This window comes from Paramormyrops kingsleyae, chromosome 9, assembly GCF_048594095.1.
Source record: "Paramormyrops kingsleyae isolate MSU_618 chromosome 9, PKINGS_0.4, whole genome shotgun sequence".
In the NCBI taxonomy this organism is placed as follows: domain Eukaryota; kingdom Metazoa; phylum Chordata; class Actinopteri; order Osteoglossiformes; family Mormyridae; genus Paramormyrops; species Paramormyrops kingsleyae.
The window spans coordinates 32,335,715-32,347,429 of record NC_132805.1 but is presented as its reverse complement, the minus strand read 5'-3'; the positions used below and the strand labels follow the sequence as shown (position 1 = coordinate 32,347,429).

Here is an 11,715-nt window from a genome sequence, read left to right as displayed (position 1 = left end):
AAATTGCATCAATTCAAATTGCATGACTGTGTAGCTCTGTCAACAGCAAAAAAGTTCATTCATTAAATAAATTAAAATAAGTTTTAGAAAAACAGTGTACCCAAGACAGGAACCTGACACCCTTCCTTCCGATACTATTGCTTTTGTTTAAGAAAAAAAAACGTTTTATGTGTAACTGTTACTGCCTCTCTGTTGTTTCAATTAGCCTGGAATCTGGCTGTACTGTGTATGTAACAATGTCTGTATGAACCGCTGTATCATCCTAAGATAATTCACCCTCTTTCTCCTGGTGTCTGAAGGTCTGTCCGTGTCTTTTTTCATCACTCCACTTCAGTATTTCCCCTGCTGTTCATAGCGCCTCCCCTTTGGCTAGATGTGTGCGGATGAGCGTATGCAGACAAGCATGTGTGGATGAATGCGTGCAAAGTGAGAGCACACAGAGAGCGTGTGCAGACCTGCTCATGAATGTGTGTTCATGATTGCCATCCTGTGTAAACCTGCTTCTTTCCTTGCCCAGCAGGGGGTGCCCTTGGCAGGGGTCGGATCTCTCCCACGACCGCACAGTCCGCTCTGATAGACTTTGTTACGTAACCTGGCTGCGAGCCTGTTTTGAATGTGGGGGGTCGGGCTTTGCAGCAGAATTGCGCAAGTGCGGACATAGGTCTCAGACGTTAATTAACGGAACGTTTGCAAGGGACATATTAGCGACCCCTGCTGTGTCATCTTCGGGGTGCAGGCAGGCTAGTCCAGCCCCACCTTTAAGTGCTGATGCTAGATGTTCATAATAATTAGCATACAAGGCCCTGCCCCACCTTGCACTTACTGGCAGTCAGCTAACCAGTTTTGTCCAGAGCACGTAAGATATCCTTTAAATCCCTGGTCCTATTATAATCCTGCTAGTAAGCTCAGTTCTGAGCCATTCTGGTGCTGAGAGGGTTAACCCGTGTGAGTACAGTGGCTTCCCAGAGCGTGTCACGAATGTCACCAAGCATACGCAGCGTCCCTCTGTGCCTCCTGCGTGGTGCGCAAGCCCCAGCAGTGAGGTGAGATGCCAGAAGATGACTTTCCGTTTATATGCTGGATTCTTCGAGATTCCCATCAGGAGGCATGGAGAGCAAAGCTCTGCAGCTGTATGCTAGAGGCTCTGCTATATGAAGGAAGTTTTGTTAGCGGTCTGTTCATGTGTGGGGAAAATTCTTCACATTCACGGTCGCTTGTTGTTGATGGGATTAGTGAAATCTCCCCCTTCCCCCCCCACTGTTCACGATCTGTTCCTCAGAGAAAATGGTTATGGGACATGCTAGCATGTGTGAGTGTGCATACACACACACACACACACACACACACACACGCACATGTAGGGTAAACATATCCTTATGGGCACCGCTCATTCATTTCAATGGGAAAAATGCTAACGCTAACTATGACAACCTTAACCCCCACCCAGCCCTAACCATAACCATAAGTAACCAAACAAAATACAAGAGTTTTTGCATTTTTAGTTTTTTCATAGCAGTCACCGATTTTTATAAAATAGAGTTTTCCCTTATGGGGACCAGGAAACCGGTCCCCATAAGGGAAAAAAAATGGATATTTATCACGTTATGGGGACATTGTGTCCCCATAAGAATAGATAAACCCGCTCGGGCGCACAAACACACACACGCCCGCACACACACACATGCGCACAAACACACACACGGGCAAAGCATTGCTACAGAAAGGCGGCAGACAAGAGCAGGTTTCCTGCAGAATTAACGTGCGCGCGGGTCCCGTGAGCAGTGTGCAGGCTGACAGCTTAATGCTGCCACTGTTTGTTGTAAGTGCAAATTGATTTTGCTGTCAAAGCCGCGAGTGCAGCCTCCCACCTGGCTGAGTGAAGCACGGCTGACAGAACGGAGACAGGAGAGAGGGAGGAAGAGACAGGGTGGAGGGAGGGAGAGAGAGAGAGAGAGAGAGAGGAGGAAAAATGGAGGCAGGGGAGAGGAAGAAGGCAGGGAGGATTAAGGCTCAAACAGAGAATGTAGGGGGAAAGAGATGAAGGAGGGAAGACAGGAAGGAGGGAGAAGCAAAGCAGGAGAAAGAGATAAGGAAGGAAGGGGGTAGGAAGAAGAAATACAGCAGGGAGAATGAGAGATAAGGGATGGAGATAGTAGGAAAGAAGGAAGGGGAGAGGATAGAGGCTGGCAGGAGGAATAATACTGGAAGAAGGGAAGATGGGAAAAGGAAGTAGACATAAGGAGTGCCGAGATGAAGGGAAAGGTAGGATGGGGGAGGAGGTGGTCCTGGCGGAGTTTAGTGAGGAGAAACAGAGGAGGCTCATGGGACCATCCCTGCCTGCCATCATTACATAACCATCCCTGTCCTCCTGCAGAAGGGAAGAGGTCTTTTTAATTATTAATACCTGGGCTTTCCTTCTTTTAAACACTGCTATGGACCAAAGCTCAGGGGAATGTGTGACAGGCAGAGAACCAGGAGTCTGGGTGCTCTGGTGTTACTGGCCTGGTGTGTGAACGGGCTGTCGGGAAGCTGGAGTGGGAATACCGATTCGCTTCCCGTCATACACGATTCTCAGCGGCTTGTGTGCAGGCAGGTCCCTCTTACGGGAAGTGATGGAGATGTCGCACACTTCACAGGATTTAAAATCCCCCCTCCCAGTGCTCGCCACGGTTCTGGGGAGGCCGTGTTTTCTAAACAATTTATGAACCCCTGTTCACGTGATGTAGGGTGCCTTGGGAGCCTCTGCACAGACAGCTATAGTGCGTGACACGTTTGACTCCGGTCACTATAGTTACACCCCGTGAAGACGCATGCTCCAAAGGCTGTGTACGTGTTTGACGGGATTGACCCAGTGCTGTAAGTCTCGATGGTGTCAAAATCGCATTGGCTATATGTCAGGTCGTACTACTGGGATTGGGAGGTGAGGGGGACAGGCTGACTTACTGTCAAAACTACCGCAAACTGCGTAGTCCAATATGGAGAAAATATTATTTAATGAAAGTTGGATTGTTAGCAGGAAACACCCATATAGATCTTTCTTTTTATTCTGGAGGGGGGGGGGGTGTTAATCATTCTTGTCTGTTTTGCAGCAGCTGAATTCTCCCAAAATGCAATTTATTATTTTTATACGTTTTGAATTTTAATTTATTAACTGTTATCTAATGTGATTCATGCATTATTCAAGAAGAATATCAGTGAACGGTCTTATATGCGATGCCTGTCTGCCTTTCGTAAATGAAAAACAATGCCATACTACCTGGAAGATGGATATGTATAAATATATATGTGGCTGATGTTGTGTTGAAGGTCAGGCATGTGGGGGGGGGGGCGGTGCCCCTTTAATGTGTCAAAGGCTTTGAGTACCTGCCAATAAAAAAGTCTGCATGGTACCGTTGAAGGTTGCTGTGTGAGCATGACCAGCTGTCAGGCAGCTGAGTAAAAGGCTCATTTTGTGAATGAAGGTTGCGACTCCAGGCCGCATATCAAACGTGACGTCCGATTCTCCTCTGTGAAGATCAGCGTGTGCCAGGTCGGCCAGGGTAGTGACCAACCCCTGCGGGGAGCGTCATGTGACGTGAGCAGCTGACACGGAGGCGAAGGATGGACATGCCACGCAATCTGTACCTCTAGAGGAGAAAGAAGGGAGAGAAGTGGAGGTTAAAGCACCTTTCTGCCATATGTGACTCGTCAGCGAGTTGCAGTTTTAAGGAGATGGTTGAGTGGTTAGGTGCTGGGGGGGGGGGGGCGTGAATAATGGCCATTTATTGGCAGGGCAAGAATGCATCATGTTGTGCTCTCTAAACCGTGTGGAGGTGGATTGGGGGCGGGGGAGCATAGGTGTGAAAGGTCTGTTGGCCTAATGGGCACTGATCCTCCTTCCAGGGTCCACAGCCCCCCCTCAGAGAGACTTTCCGTCTGTTCACCACGTCGGATCCCACGTGTGTGGTCACGTGACAGCGTTTCTCAGCAGAGGGAGCGGATCTTGTGGACATGTATGCGGCCATCTTGCCTCCCCTTCTGCCGCATCTACATGCTGAATCGTTTCATACCTGAGAAGCTGCGTTTCAGCTGGAGAGGAAACGGTTCACATCAGAACTGGGCAGAGTACTAGATCTGACTGCTTCAGTCTAGACATGCTGCTCTGTAGCTGCTTAAAGGGTAAACCAAATGTGTGAAACGCAGAAAGCCAGATGAGCTTTATTTATTTATGAAAATAAGGTCCATTTAGTCTCCGATTCCACAGACTTCTCTGAAATCCTGCAAAAACAGATGGAGTGATGCAGATTTTTTATCAGGTGGGAGGAACATCTCTAAGAGAACGTCTGGAGCAGCAAGATCACAGACTGTCAGAGATCAGATCTTGCTCCCCCGCCCTCCCCACAGGCTCTGATTCTGTAGTTCAAAAGAAAACCAGGAGGCCTAGAGCTTCCAGGACATTGGTTCGAGGGCCCGAAAGGGATTCTGCTCCTTAACCCTTGAGGTGCACGTTAATGAAGGAAAAGCTGCAAGCCCAGATGAAATCCTCTGATCGTGGCCGTTGTGGTGCAGGGGCTACGGGGAAATGGGGCTGGTCTTCTGGTAGCTGAGATAGAGGTTGACAAGTAGCAAAGGGTTTCTGAGTGTGTCCAGCTGTTGTACACTGAAGTAATGTACTTATCCTGAATTGTAGTAAAAGCGATCAATTAGACTTCTTTTACTACTGCTTAACTGAATGTAAAAGGTAAAAATAGACTCATGAAGGCATGCAATAATCATGTTGGGGTCACGTTATGTGGACACTTTATACCAGAGTGCGTTTTTAAGATTTTAGGTACTTGCCAGGTATTGCTTTTATTCAAAATGATTACTGGCGACCGTGATAAATGAGCAGTCAAAATGGGGCATGGTATTTTATTTATGTTTTACATATTTGACCCGCAACATGTTCATGATTCTTATTAAATCTGGCAGATCATTTTCAACTGAATAAAAAACAATGTAAAGTTATCTCGCTAATAGTGCTGGCAAGTTTCATCACTGGCACCCATGAATGCTCGTATTGGACAAAAGTATATTGCTTAGCAATCAATCCGATGCAGAAATGGATTTTTGCTCCATTACATCATTTTCTACACTTCTGTGTAATTTCTATGTTAGCGTTGGTGTTTGTGGTAAACTAATGAGCAAACTATCGTTGTAAGTGCCTCCGTAGTAGTTTGTATTCGAACGAAAAGTACCTAGTCTGGAGTCGGTTCTCAAAAGGGTTCTGGAACTGCCTCAGAGGAACTACAATGGAGTCAGGTTCCTGCAGTGTGAACATGACGGTAGTCCCTGGTTCTGGAAAAAGGTTTTGGTTCCAGAAAAGACTTCCATGTGTGAAAATACCTGTTGTCTATCCTTAACCTCCTGTTCCTTAGCAAGGAATGATAAATTACACGGGTATGCTTTTAACTCAACCAAAAGCATTCACAAGGAAAAATGAAATACTCCAAAAGGCCTATTGACTTCGGCTGACAACAGGTATCAGATGGCAAACTGAAACCAAAGCGAGAAAGGTCCTCAGCTAGTGGGTCCTGGCAGAAGGCAGTCTAAGGGATCGCCTGTCTCCGCCCAGGATGCTCGCCCTAACCCACTCAGCCCCATGGAGTGACAGGGAGGCAGGTCCCCATGATTCTGTGTCTAAACGCATGTGCCGTTGCCCCTAATCTTTCCCCACATCTCTGGGTCTCCAAAATCTCAGTGAGAAAAAACGAAAAGTGTCAATAATTAATGATCCAATTAATAGTTTACATGGGTTTTTATTGAGTTGTCAGAGTGATGGAAGGGTGGCGGGCCATGAGGCCCGGCCCGGATGTGGCCGCTTGCTGTCAGCGTTTTACACCATCAGTGGCCCCAGCCCAAAGCGCGCGAGTTCCCGGGAATGCTGACGCCTGCAATCCCTCGCCTTGATGAGTTTCCTGCTCCGGAAAGCCACAGAGCCTTATGGAAGGTGGTGGGAGACTGTGTGTTTGTGGAGGGGGGGGGGGGAACGAGGCGGAGGTGGTCTGGAGCCCATTTTGTGGTCTCTTGCTTTCACTAAACCAGGAGGAAATGTGTTTTGTGTTGGCATTCAGAGGATCTGTCTGGCCCTATCAGAACAGGAGGTCGGGGGTCGGGTTGAACAGTAGATAAACTGGACAACAGCTGCGGAAAGATGGCAAGCAGCTTAAAAATCCACAGGAGTGATTAAAAGCAGGGCTTTCATTCATGTAAACATGACTCATTTTTAACACTTAACACCAGACTTTATTGACCTTATGTTTACATGCCATTAAATTATCTACTTCCCAACAGTGAAATGCAGTTTTTTTTTTCATATTTAAACAGCCCAACCCATTTATTTTAATTAAATTCAAGAACATTCTTCAAAGGTAGGTCGGCAGGGTAAAAATGATGGAGAGAAACGACCCAGCTTCCAGTCTAACAGCCCACTTCCTTAACTGTCCTGCATGGGGTGACTTATTGAAATTACATGATAAATAATACACTTGCAGTATAAGGATTTTCACCCTCTTCAAATGCTGTGTCAGTTCCCGTCTCTTTGTTTGACCACTGTGTTTCCCACAATTCTCAGCTGCGTGCCGGCAAATGGTTTAGAACAAGGTTCCAATCGCGGCCCATACCTGCATCGTGTCGTTTTTTAACAGTGTGGGGGGTGGGGGGGGACACACATTGACGATCCATGTCTGACGTCAAGGAAGAAGGACTTCAGAGGCAAATAAGCAAATCAGGAAAATGCTTTTCCAAGTGTGTTTGTACAAGACAGCCTCGCTCTGCGTAAACAGACGAGGGGAGGTTTTCCAATTAAAAGCACAGAGTTAGTAACCCCCACTGACATTAACATGGGCATATTTTTCCAAGTAATTGTGGTTACATTTATGTAGGAAAAAGGAGTGCTATTCTTACAGAAACTGGCTTCGTGGTTAGTGGCTTAATAATATAAAGGGGAACAATTAGTTTTTTGACAGCAGTGACTTGTGTATGTTTTAGAAGAAGGATCAAACAGCATTTCCATGGTTTTTAAGACTAACCGTGAACAAATCAAGGTTTAGGTTTGTGGATACATGAATTGCAGTGCATGGATCGTCTGTTTTTTCACAAACCGGTGCTTTCCTTAGCTCCTAGTTGGTAGTAGGTAAATCGAATTCGGCTCTGGCCTTTTGATAAAAAAATAATTTATTCAAGGAAAATGGTTCATTTCACGCATAAATAATAAATCAGATTTTTCTTCATTTTAGTTGACTCTGCCAGAGGATTTTAAATATTCTGCTGTATGCATATTGATCAATCAACTGCCCACTTCACAGATCTATCCAATTTTTAAAAACTGAACAGAAAACATTTATTATTTTTTTTTAAAATAAAATCAGTCCCAAATACCAGTTAACGGACATAATCAGGGCTTACGGGATCTCAACGAGCAGCAAAAGCCAAACAGTTTTTTTCCTCTCAGAGTCAGTCTTGCCCACAGCAGCGCCCCCTCCTGGGTGACATCTCGCCCCACCCCCAGTTTGCCGTAAGTATGCCAGCTCGGGATGCCTGGCCCCATTCTCTGTCGTACTCTTAGAGCAGGGCTTCCTCGCGGCGTGAGCGCTCATTTACCACTGTCGCCCTAGTGCTCCGGACTGCAGGGCTGTCGACGTCCTTGTTAGAAACCTTGTAGGATTGTATGTTTCCCTTCCGATGTTCTTCCTTCAGAGACTCTGTAATAGACTCGGAGCACTTAAAGTTATGTAGGACGCAGGCTTACCTCGGACACCCATTCGCTTCTCTGTCCGCCCCCTCTGCCTTGTTCTCTTTTCCCCTCACATTGCTTCCATCTGTCAAGTGGATACCTATTATATTTTTAATAAAATGAATAACATGCATTCCTCGTTCTGTTTGCTATCTTGCCTCTTTTCTTTCACTCAAATCTTTTTCCTCTTGTTCTTCCTCGGTGCTTCCTTCTGTTTCTGTATCCCTTGCCTTCATTTCTCCTTTTCATCTCCCTACTTTCTCTCTCCATCTCTCACTTTGCTCCGTTTCTTTGCTTCTCTCGCTCTCTCGGTCTCCTCACCCCCGATTAGCTTGGGCAGCAGAGGTTAGATTTATGTTCCCTCTCCAGGGTTTGATCGCTGTGACTTTGAGGTGTCAGGTCAGTGCTGGGTGTTGCTTTCAGGGATTCTTGGCTTCGTGCAGCTTACAGTTTATCACCTCCGAAAAAGGAATTGGTGTTTGGACAGGTGCTGGGGGAGGGGGGGGCTGCTCTGTGGTGTCGAGAACTTGCATTTTTCACCTGTGCCAGTGACATATAGTTTGGCTCAACTCCTCTCCCTGGGGCCTGGTTAAATTTAAACAGTCCATTTCGAGCACTGCTGCATTTTCACCTGTGTTTGGATGTTTGCATCTGCTGGTATGCAGCCTCCTTAAGTAATATGTACGTCCTAGTCTTGTGGTTGCTCACCCTGTTAGGCGCAAGTTTTAAGGTTATTTCCCCTTGTAGGATTGTTGCATTAAACAAATTTTTGCCTCTGGATTTACATCCCCAGACACTGTTCTACATGATTAGTGTACTTTTCATCTAATTTGTTTTGGTTGCCATCATAGGTCCCCCAAATGTTTAGAAAAGGGGAGACTATCCCCCTCAATACTATCAGATATAACATAATGCTTGGTTTACAAAAAAAATAAAAATATATGATAAATATATCTCATCACATAATTTACAGATTTTTCTGACAGTCTTCACCTAGAGAACCCCTGCCTTCCGTTAATTAAAATGGTTTACTCTATACTCCAGCTCTGGGCTGTGTGTCCCAAAAGCACAGCTGCAACTTACATTGTTGGGAAATGTGTCCCTGGCGGGCAGACACTCACTTACAGACCTGCGAGTGAAGAGACAACAGGCGTAGAGAGTGGTGAGCGGGAAAACACTGCACGGCTTTCAGTGTAAGCTTAATTCACTGATGACCTCGTATCATAACCAACAGTTAGTCAATAAAAGATTGTGTGAAATATTGGAATTTAATCGTCCCTTGTCCATCAATTTTCTTGAACATTATCTTATTTGCAAACTGCAACTAGCTTGGTTAGTTGACAGCATACCACAAACAGCAATGCTGATAACGTAGCAGTGAATTGCGTTTATGTCACAATTCTCATCCCACTGTGTTTGCTGGTAGGACATAGGAATGAGTAAGATGTCCATCAAAGACGGGGCCAAACCTGGCATTTATTTGGAAAATGCCATAAAGTAAGCAACTGAGTTACCAGAAACTCAGAATCATTTTGTTCATAAACAGTGCTGGCATAACATCCAGCACTTTTTATGAACGGAGCAATCGCTAAGAAGGGATTCAATAAATCCCCTATTTAATGAAATTTATTTTACTTATATCAATTTCCAAGGCGCTAGTTAATATGTGTTTTGTTTGTGCTAGTGATTTTTTCCATACAGTTAGGATGTGTTTTTGAGAGAAGACAGGGTGCAGGAGAGTGACAGGGGCATCATAGTGGAGCCTGAGGTGAGGTCATTTTTCCACAGTGCATGGCCTGACAGTCGTGGCGCAATCTCGCAATCTGTGCATAATCTTAATAATTCTTAATAATAGTTCAGCATAATGGGGAACAGTACCATCCTTAAACTGCCATATTAGTCTAATATCAGGTCAGGCCTGGTTGGGGAACATGCACCGTTACAGTGTGACCCACTGCCCACCACACGACGAAAGATGAATCTGAGTAAAAAATGGAAAGATGACTATCACTTTATAGATTGTAATTGTAACAGCAATAGTTTACGAATAAAAAAAACAAACAGCGCGACTACAAAATCGCCATATAATGCGACGTGACGTCACACCTCTGACCCCGATACACCTGCCCCCCTCACCCTACGCCTGGTTACCATGCTATTTCCCTAGTTCATATTTCTTTAGTTTGCAGACTTAAGCCCTATTAGGACGGGATTAGTTTTACCTGGGGACAAAATGTAATTGAAGCAATTACATACAAGGTCCGTTATTTTTTATCCGAATCTGCCATGTCTGTAATTATTACAAACCTCCACGGTAAAAAAATCAGCAGCGAATTTCATTCTATATTTCAGTGAAAACGGACCTCTTTGGGTAATAGAAGTCCAGTCTGAATTCACGGGCGTATGAACCCGGGGGGGGGGGGGGGGGCGTGCATTTCATTTGTTCCTCCAAAAAAAATAGAACTTCATATTTAAATTGTTATGCCCCCCCAGTATTAAACTCTCTCCTAAGCATTTGGCCGCATTGCCGTATCGGTTATAAGTACATGTCTATAAAGCCACGCCTCTTTCTTGTTAAACGGAATCAGCATTTTATTCGTTAAAAATTTAGCTTGGATGGGTACTGAGTTTTCAATATAAACGCCTGAAAACCAACATCTACCGTAGGTGCACAGCAGCACAACAGTACTGAGTAACGCCGATTTGTAAGCAACTGTACGGTATTTGTTTGATTAGTATTTTAACGATATGATTAGTATTTGTTTGATTAGTATTTTAAAGAGTCTGGTCATCCAAAAATGAAAATTCTGTTGTCATTTGGTTTTAAGATGTGCTAACTCTGACGTTAGCATCCGTGCGGGATTAGTTTTATCTCCGCTATCTCTGGTAATTTGGGGAAAATTACACACGTTTCTTCTCCTGTCCGAATCGGTCAGACTAATCACTTTACAAACTATACACCGAACCCCCTTAGGTAAAACTAATCCCCTCCGAATTAGGTTACTTCATCAACATGGTTTTCCGTAAGATTCATGTCTACACAAGTTGAGATTCTGATCTGAATCTCATACATTTGTCTCAGGTATAATTTACCGTATAAAGTGTACAAAAAGTCCGGGATGTGTTCATAGGAATGCGGGGTCTCGGCATCTCTTCTCATGGGCTGAAGGCCGGGTAATCGGCCGTGGCCATATTCTTGTATTCATTTCGTATAGCTCATTAAAAAAATAAAACGTTACTTATCCAGATGTACTCTTTTCCTCCTGAATACCTTGTCTTTCCTCACGACGTAATGGACAGACGCACCAGAACTTGACAGACGCATCTGACCTTAGTTTCAGGGCGTTACTTGTTATTCTGGGGTCGAGTCGGCGTCGGTGAACTGCAGTCTGCCGAATAACTGCAGGTCCGGCGCGCGCGGCTACTTATAGCTTCTTATAGCACCGATGGAAATTTGGTGGGAAAATGTTTCGTGGCCGTAAATTTTTTGGGAAAAAGCACCTTTTTAATTTAGCCTATATACGTTCTGCGGTGTTTATGTAGCCCACTAAGCGTTTATTTAGATCAGACTGTGATCTACAAAACGACATTTTTAAACGGTGATTTGTATCTGTATTAGAAATTATTTTAGTCAGGCCTGCGGTTTGAGAGGTTAACTTGTTATTTCATGCTTTCTAGTTATCAGACCATACAGTGCTTGTGTTTTGCCCCAATATTTATTTAAATAGGGAGCTCCTTAATCTCTTAAACATGGACTGATTTACTGCTTATTTAAAAGATTTAATAATTTAATAGATTGTTCTGTTTGATTCTCCAGTATAAATTAACTGAGAGTGAAAACAACACGAATTAAATATTTACACTACCTCTATGCCAAATTCGGGTGTTTCGCAAAAACCGAAGCATGAGTATGCCATAGGTAACTACAGTCTTTCTAGTCATTATATGGTACATTAAAATGT

General features: G+C 44.6%; 1 protein-coding gene and 1 long non-coding RNA gene across 10 annotated transcripts in view; one reads left to right on the top strand and one right to left on the bottom strand.

Annotated features, from left to right (window-relative positions):
• Positions 1-11,715, top strand: part of rims2a (regulating synaptic membrane exocytosis 2a) — a 158,263-nt gene that overhangs the window by 70,137 nt on the left and 76,411 nt on the right. The window lies entirely within an intron of this gene.
• On the bottom strand, positions 6,279-11,135 carry LOC111843462 (uncharacterized). 3 transcript variants are annotated; one of them, XR_011993135.1, is made up of 4 exons: positions 10,847-11,135; positions 8,837-8,882; positions 7,912-8,462; positions 6,279-7,838 (listed from the first exon to the last, which is right to left on the bottom strand). It is a non-coding gene; the product is annotated as an uncharacterized lncRNA (long non-coding RNA). The 3 variants fall into 3 exon arrangements; XR_002838168.2 differs by having other exon boundaries at positions 6,279-8,293; positions 8,385-8,462; XR_002838167.2 differs by having other exon boundaries at positions 6,279-8,462.